The sequence below is a fragment of the Arachis hypogaea genome, chromosome 20 (assembly GCF_003086295.3).
Source record: "Arachis hypogaea cultivar Tifrunner chromosome 20, arahy.Tifrunner.gnm2.J5K5, whole genome shotgun sequence".
NCBI classification, from domain to species: Eukaryota; Viridiplantae; Streptophyta; class Magnoliopsida; order Fabales; family Fabaceae; genus Arachis; species Arachis hypogaea.
The window spans coordinates 51,762,506-51,771,214 of NC_092055.1; positions in this window are offsets into that span (position 1 = coordinate 51,762,506).

Genomic DNA, 8,709 nt, shown 5'->3' on the forward strand with positions numbered 1-8,709 from the left:
GATCGGCGATGACGTGTCTGGCGTGTGGGTGGTGGCCAGAGTAGTCGCGTCTGACTTGTTGGACTGGTAATGCTGCTGATCCTTTGTCACCGGAGGGTGGTGGTACCTGCAAGGGACTCCGATGCTTAAGTTAGCAAGTGTATTAAGCAGGTTTTTAGTAGAATCAGAGTATGAGTTATACATGGGTGCTCCAGTGTATTTATAATGGTGTAGAGTGACCTTCTTTAGATAAGATAAGTTAGTTATCTTATCTTATCTTATCTTATCTTATCTTATCTTTAAGTGAGGTCATCTTATCTTCAAGGAAACCGCCCTTATCTCTATAGGCTTGGGCTGCCTTTGGATTTGGGTCGTGTTCCTCCATTTGGACCCTTTTTGGGCTTTCCTAGTGATTTGGCCGAGCTCTTTGAGAAGAGGTCGGATAGTCTGACCTGAAGAGGTCGGTCGCCTTGTCGCTAAACATCCCAGGTCGGATAGCTCGACCCAGGGTATGAACAGTGCCCCTGCTTGAGCTCGGTCTTTCTTTTGAGGTTGAGTCTTAGTTTTAGGACTTCGATCCTTCTCTAGTGAAGCCAAACTCGAGCATTTTGTCGACTTTGCTGAAGCTTTTGAATGTGAAGCATTTTCCCCTTTGTTTTCTTAAAGCGCGTGCTTTTGCATTTGGGGTTCTCGTCTTGGAAATGTGCGAGGGTTTAATACCCTCATTAATTGATTTTAATGCCCCGTTTCTCTTGCCTCTTTTGTTTTGAATTTTATACTCAAAAAACGGTTTTCCTTTTCTCTGTAACTTTCCCTCCTTTTTCTCTCTGTCTTCTTGTTTCGCGTTTCTTTTGCGACGCTGTTGGTGCTTTCTTTGTTCTGAAAGTCCAGATTCTATCTTCCGTCTTCAACTTCTTTGAAGCTTTCTCCTTTTTCCAAGTTGGTTCTACTTTCTGCTTCTTTACTTCTTTCGTCGCTTTGCCTTCGATTCTTTGGTAAAGCTTTGATTTTTCGTTTGAATGCATGTTGGAAAGTTTGAACCTTTTCACATCGTTATACCCAATTGTTGCTGTGATGCATGTTTCTGGCATTTCTCCTGATGATTGAGGTTTTTTAGGGCTTTGCATGTTTTGCTGCCTTTTTATTTGATTTTGTAGCTTTCTGGGGTAATGGCTTCTGTTCACACCCTGGTTCGAGCTATCCGATCCGGAATGATCAGCAATAAAGCGACCGACCTCTTCAGGTCAGGTTACCCGACCTCTTCTCAAAAGAAGTCGGTCAAATCGACAGAAAATCCCAGTAAAGGGCCCAAATAGAGGAACACGACCCAAATCCAAAGGCAGTCCAAGCCTATAGAGATAAGGGTGGTTCCCTTGAAGATAAGCTGACCACAACTCAAAGATAAAGATAAGATAAGATAACTAACTTATCTTATTTAGAAAGGTCACTCTACAACCACTATAAATACACTGGAGCACCCAGGTATAACTCATACTCTGATTCTACAGTAAACCTGCTTAATACCCGTGCTAACTTAAGCATCGGAGTCTCTTGTAGGTACCCCCACCCTTCGGTGACCAAGGATCAGAAGTGCAGCCAGTCCAAAAAGTCGGACACAACAGCTCTGGCCGCCACCAGCCAGCCGGATACGTCATCTTCGACCAGTACAGAAGATCTCATCTGAGATCGACCTACAGTTTCAGGTAACCCTCAAAACATTGGCGCCGTTGCCGGGGAACCTGGAAGTCATCCCATCCCCATGGTGGACGACCGTGACAACGACCACGATTCAGATTTGGAGGACAGAACGCCGCACAAAAATACGGATGCTACACCAAAAGATACTCCAGAATCTAACGGAGACAAAAACTCATCAAATCCAGGAGTAATAGAAGCACTTCAAAATCGTTTAAAGCAACTTGAAAAAGAAAGCCAGCACTAACGAGAAGTTGGCAAGGATCTACAAAGAGAGGTAAGGCGACGTCGAGAGCTAGAAGATAAAATCCTACAACTCGAAGCCGATCTCAAAGCAAAGGCTACCCGGACCACCCCTGAAGACAATTCACGCAAAGATCAAGATCCATTCACTAGGGACATCATGAAAACTAAAATTCTTAAGGACTTCAAACTCCCGTATATGACTCTGTATGATGGCACCACAGACCCCAACCATCACCTCAGCAACTTCAGAAGTAGAATGTACCTCACCGACGCCTCGGACGCTATTCGCTGCAAAGCTTTTCCAACGACCTTCACGAAGACAGCAATTAGATGGTTCGACAACTTACCTCCTAAGTCCATCTCAAGCTTTGACGACCTAGCCAAAAAATTCCTGGCCAGATTCTCCATCCAAAAAGACAAGGCCAAGCACGCTCCCAGTCTACTAGGAATCAGGCAAGGAGATCGGGAAAGTCTTCGCAACTACATGGAGAGATTCAACAAAACATGCCTAGACATACAAAGCTTGCCAACAGAGGCCTCCATCATGGGCCTCATCAATGGCCTACGAGAGGGACCTTTTAGCCAATCTATATCGAAAAAATATCCCACATCTCTGGATGAGGTGCAGGAGCGAGCAGAAAAATATATCAACATGGAAGAAAACTCTCAGTTGGGAGAAACCTCAAAATTCTCCGGATTCTCCTACCGAGACAAAGATAAAGAATCCAAAAAGAAGGAAGATCGACAAGGGGAGAAAATTAAAAAATATCACAATTACACCCCTCTTAGGGTATCTCTGGTAGATGTCTACAAAGAAGTCTGTCATACGAAAAAGATACCCCCAGCTCGACCACTCAAAGGCAAAAGAGGAGGAGGAAATCGGAACGAATACTGTGAATATCACCGAGTCCGAGGGCATTCCACCAACGAATGCTTCGACTTAAAAAATATCATAGAAAAATTAGTGAGAGAAGGAAAACTAGATCGGTTTCTGGCCACCCGAGATGATGATCAAAGAAAGAGAAGAAGGGATGAAGATGTCGGACGAATCGAGTGATCACCTCGTACGCCAGAAAGACATGTCCATATGATACACGGAGGATTTGCAGGAGGAGGAATCTCCAAATCATCCCGCAAAAGATATTTCAAAGAAGTATATCATGTCGAAGGAAAGGAGGAAGCACCCGACATCCCTGCAATCACATTCACCAAAGAAGACGCATCCGGTATCATCTCAGGACACGACGACCCCATGGTCATCACCATCATACTGGCAAACGCCAATCTCCACCGCACATTAATAAACTAAGGGAGCTCTGCCGACATCTTATTCAAAGCTTCCTTCGACAAGCTCGGCTTAGAAGAAAAAGAGCTTAGAGCATACCCTAACAGCCTGTTCGGACTGGGAGATACCCCAGTACAACCGCTGGGATACGTGTCACTACATACAACCTTCGGAAAAGGGAACCAATCCAGAACACTCAAGATAGACTACATCGTGGTCGACGTGAGTTCAGCCTACAATGCCCTAATAGGTCAGACAACACTAAATCAACTCGGTGCAATAGTCTCAACTCCACATCTATGCATGAAATTCCCAACTACAGAAGGGATAGTTACGATAAAAGCAGATCAAAAGATGGCACGCCGCTGTTATATCGAAAGTCTAAACCTCAGAGACAGAAGAGAAGAGTTCCATACAATTGAGCTTGGTGGAGTTCAGAGACGAGAAGAACTCCGTCCATAGCCCAAAGGAGAAATAGAGAAAGTTCAGATCGGAGATACCTCGGACAAAACAACTAATATTGGCACGATCCTAAAGGGAGACGCAAAAGAATTACTAGTACAGTTCTTACGAGATAATGTCGATCTCTTCGCATGGAAAGCTGCAGACATGCCAGGCATAGACCCCAAGCTAATGTGTCACAAGTTGGCGGTCTATCCAGGATCTCGGCTGGTACAGCAGAGACGAAGAAAACTTGGGCCAGAACGATCCCAAGTTGTGGAAGAACAGGTACAAGCACTACTGGAGGCAGGATTCATAAGAGAAGTCAAGTACCTACTATGGCTAGCTAACGTTGTCTTGGTGAAAAAATCAAATGGGAAATGGCGAATGTGCACCGACTACACCGATCTCAACAAAGCCTGCCCAAAAGATCCTTACCCACTTCCAAATATCGACGCTCTGGTAGATGCTTCATCCGGATATAGATACCTCTCGTTTATGGATGCATATTCCGGATACAACCAAATCTCCATGTATCCACCAGATCAAGAAAAGACCTCGTTTTTGACACCAAAAGCAAATTACTGCTACATTGTGATGCCTTTCGGTCTCAAGAATGCGGGAGCTACTTATCAAAGGCTAATGAATAAAGTCTTTTCAGATCATATCGGAAAAATTATGGAAGTCTACGTGGACGACATGTTAATAAAGACACAAAGTGAAGAGACATTAATGTCCGACCTGGCTCAAGTGTTCGACACTATAAAGAAGCATGACATGTGACTCAATCCCGCAAAATGCACCTTTGCAGTAGAAGCGGGCAAATTCTTAGGTTTCATGCTCACACAAAGAGGAATTGAAGCAAATCCGGATAAATGCCAGGCCATACTCAACATGAAGAGCCCAACTTGTGTCAGAGAGGTACAACAACTCAATGGGAGATTGGCAGCCTTATCCAGATTCTTAGCGGGATCAGCGATAAGATCTCTCCCCTTCTATGCCACTTTAAGGAAAGGAAAGAAGTTCGAATGGAAAATGGAATGCAAGCAAGCCTTCCAGGATTTCAAAAATTTTCTGGGACGACCACCTATCCTAACTCGACCACGAGAGGAAGAACCACTCGTATTGTACCTTGCGGTAGGAAGTCAGGCAGTAGCCTCAGCACTGGTTCAAGAGGACAACAAAGGGAAACAACCTGTATACTTCATTAGTAAAGCGCTGCAGGGATCCGAGCTGAACTACCAAAAAATAGAAAAGTTCGCCTATACTCTCATACTGATATCTCGACGACTTCGCCCGTACTTCCAGGCTCACACCAATAAGGTTCGAACCGACCAGCCCATAAAAAGGATATTGCAGAAAACAGATCTAGCAGGCAGAATTTTACAATGGGCAGTCGAGTTATCCGAGTTCGACCTCCAATATGAAGCTCGGACAGCCATCAAATCACAATACTTGGTCGACTTCATTACAGAATTCACAGATACCCTAGAAACCCCCACAGAATGGAACCTCTACGTGGACGGGTCTTCGAATAAGACTGGAAGCGGCGCAGGTGTGATAATAGAAAGCAACCAAGGAACCCAAGTTGAGCTTTCCCTCAAATTTGGGTTCCCGGCCTCAAACAACCAGGCGGAATATGAAGCATTACTAGCTGGTTTGAAGCTGGCTAAGGAGGTTGGAGCTCAAAAACTCAACATCTTCAGCGATTCACAAGTAGTCACCTCAAAAATAACAGGGAGCTACCAAGCCAAAGATCCCACCATGAAAAAGTATTTGGATAAAACCAAGGAACAACTCGGACAACTCGGGGAATATAAGATCTGCCACATACCCCGCGAACAAAATGCCCGAGCTGATGCACTCTCAAAACTAGCCAGCACCAAACCAGGGGGCAACAATAGAAGCCTCATCCAGGAAATGCTGTAGAACCCATCAATCTCGGAAGAGGAAAAAGTCCTAGCCATAACAAGTCAGGATCAAGGATGGATGACCCCCATAATTAATTACCTCAAAACAGAAACACTCCTCACAAATGAGTAGGAGGCAAAGAGGTTAAAACGGGAGGCTTAGTACTACACTATCATAAACAACACCCTATATAAAAGAGGGATTTCAATACCACTATTAAAATGTGTGCCGACCTCCAACACAAGGGAAGTTTTAGAGGAAGTACACAGTGGCATTTGTGGTAATCATCTCAGAGCACAAGCTCTCACCAAAAAAGTACTTCGGGCGGAATTTTATTGGCCAACTCTACAAAAGGAAGCTACAGAGTTTGTAAGGACATGCCCACCATGCCAGAAACATGCCAACTTTCACATCACCCCGCCAGAAGAGCTCATCAGCGTAGCCTCGCCTTGGCCATTTGCAAAATGGGGACTCAATCTTCTCGGACCCTTTTCCCAGGGATCGGGACAAGTTAAATTCCTCATAGTCGGGGTAGACTACTTCACAAAGTGGATCGAGGCAGAGCCCCTAGCCAACGCCACTGCTCAAAGGAGCCGGAAATTCCTATATAGGAATATTGTCACAAGGTTTGGGGTTCCATACTCCATCAATACAGACAATGGCACCCAATTCACAGACGCGAGCTTCAAAAAGTTAGTAGCCGACTTAAACATAAAACCCCAGTTCACCTCCGTTGAACATCCCCAAGCCAATGGACAAGCCGAAGCGGCCAACAAAGTCATATTGGCTGGGCTGAAATGGAGACTGCAGGATGCAAAGGGAGCCTGGGCCGAAGAACTTCCACAAGTCCTGTGGGCATATCGAACAACGCCACATTCCACCACAAACGAATCACCATTTCGACTAGCATACGGAGTGGCGGTGATAAACCACAATTTCATGGTTTATCTTGTGCTCAATTGAGTGGTTTTTATCAACTCTTTACCCACTTATTCATACTATTTGCATGGTTTTACATTGCCTTCCTAATTATGTGCTTTTATTGAAAACATGCTTCTTTGGCCTTAAGATCCCTATGTTTAATCCTCTCTTATTACCATTAGATGCCTTGATATGTGTGTTAAGTGATTTCAGAGATTACAGGGTAGGAATGGCTCAGAGGATAGAAAGAAAGCATGCAAAAGTGGAAGGATTACAAGAAGTTGGAGAAACTGCTAAGCTGTCCAGCCTGACCTCTTCGCACTCAAACGGCTATAACTTTAGCTATAGAGGTCCAAACGACGTAGTTTTAGTTGCGTTGGAAAGTTAACGTCAGGAGCTTCGATTTGATATATAATATGCCATAGTTGCCCTGACGCTAGGTGACGCGAACGCGTGCTCCACGTGGACGCGTCGCAGTTTCGAAAATCAGCGTGACAGATTTCTTCTCCAGCAATTTCTGGGCTGTTTTCGACCCAGTTTTTGACCCAAAAAACATAGATTAGAGGCTATAAAGTAGAGGAATCCATTCATTCATAAGAACAAGCTCACAATTCACAATCTTAGGATTAGATGTAGTTTTTAGAGAGAGAGGTTCTCTCCTCTCTCTTAGGATTTAGAATTAGGATTCTTTTCACTTTATGATTATTTCATCTTTTGAGATCACAGGTTCAATGTTCCTTTTATTTATTTTTCCAATTTATTTTATGAATATCCATGTTAGATTTAATTTCTTTTGTGAATGCAATTCGAGGTATTTTCAGATTTAATTTTGCTTTGCTTTATTTATATGAATGCTTTTAATTTAATTTAGATATTTTCCCTTTTGGCTTTGGTTAAATAATTGGTGACTCTTGAGTTATCAAACTCATTGTTGATTGAAAATTGGAATTCTTTAAGAATTAATTCGAATTCCAATAACTCTGACATTTCCCAAGGAAAGACTAGCACCTGAGGAATAAAAATTAATTCATCCACTTAACTTACCTTCATAGTTAGAGGTTAACAAGGTGGGAGAAAAATCCAATTCTCATTACAATTGATAAGGATAACCAGGATATGACTTCCAGTTTTAATACCTTGCCAAGAGTTTATTTTATTATTACTATTTTATTTTTCTTATCATTTAACATACTGTTTCCTTACTTTCAAAACCCCCAATTTACAAGACTCATAACCAATAATAAGAACATACTTCCCTGCAATTCCTTGAGAAGACGACCCGAGGTTTAAATACTTCGGTTATCAATTTATTTAGCGGTTTGTTACTTGTGACAACCAAAACGTTTGTAAGAAAGGTTGATTGCTTGGTTTAGTAACTATACTTGCAACGAGAGTTTACTATAACTTTTAAACCATCAATCTTCAGTTCTTTCAAAATGGCGCCGTTGCCGGGGAATTGCAAACATGTGCCTTATTATTGGTTATTGTAAATATTTGCTTTTTACCCGTTTATTTGTTTTTATTTTTGCTTTTTCGTAAATTAAGAGGTTATTGGTTGTTATTTAGTTATTAAAAATTTTTCAAAAAATTTGTTCTTGGTGTTCATCTTGATCTTCAAGTTGTTCTTCGTGTTCATCTTGACCTTCAAGTTGTTCTTAGTTGTTTTCTCCGTTTTGATCTAAAAATTTTAAGTTTGGTGTCATTTTATTGTTTTTCTCTTTCCTCATTAAATTCAAAAATTCAAAATTTAAAATTCAAATTTCATATTTCAAATTTCGATTTTCAAAATTCAAATCTCAAAATTAAAAAAATTAAAATTTTAAAATTTAAAATTTCAAAATTCAAATCTTTTTTCAAAATTCATATCTTTTTCAAAATATTATCTTATCTTATTTCAAAAAAATCAAATTTCAAAATTTAATATTCAAAATTCAAATTTTAGATTTGAAATTTCAAATTTCAAAATTCAAATTTCAAAAATTTAAAATTCAAAATTTCAAAATTTCAAATTTCAAAATTTAAAATTCAAAAATTTAATTTTCAAATTCAAAATTTAAATAAACTTTTAATTTAAATTTGTTTTTATTTTCGTTTTTAATTTTTATTTGCTACTATGAACTCTCACCCCTTTGGCTATGAGTCTGGTTACAATTATGTTGCAGGAAGAGGAAATTACAATGAGAACAGGCATCAAGGTTGGAACAATCAAAGATGGGAGGAGCCACAAGGAT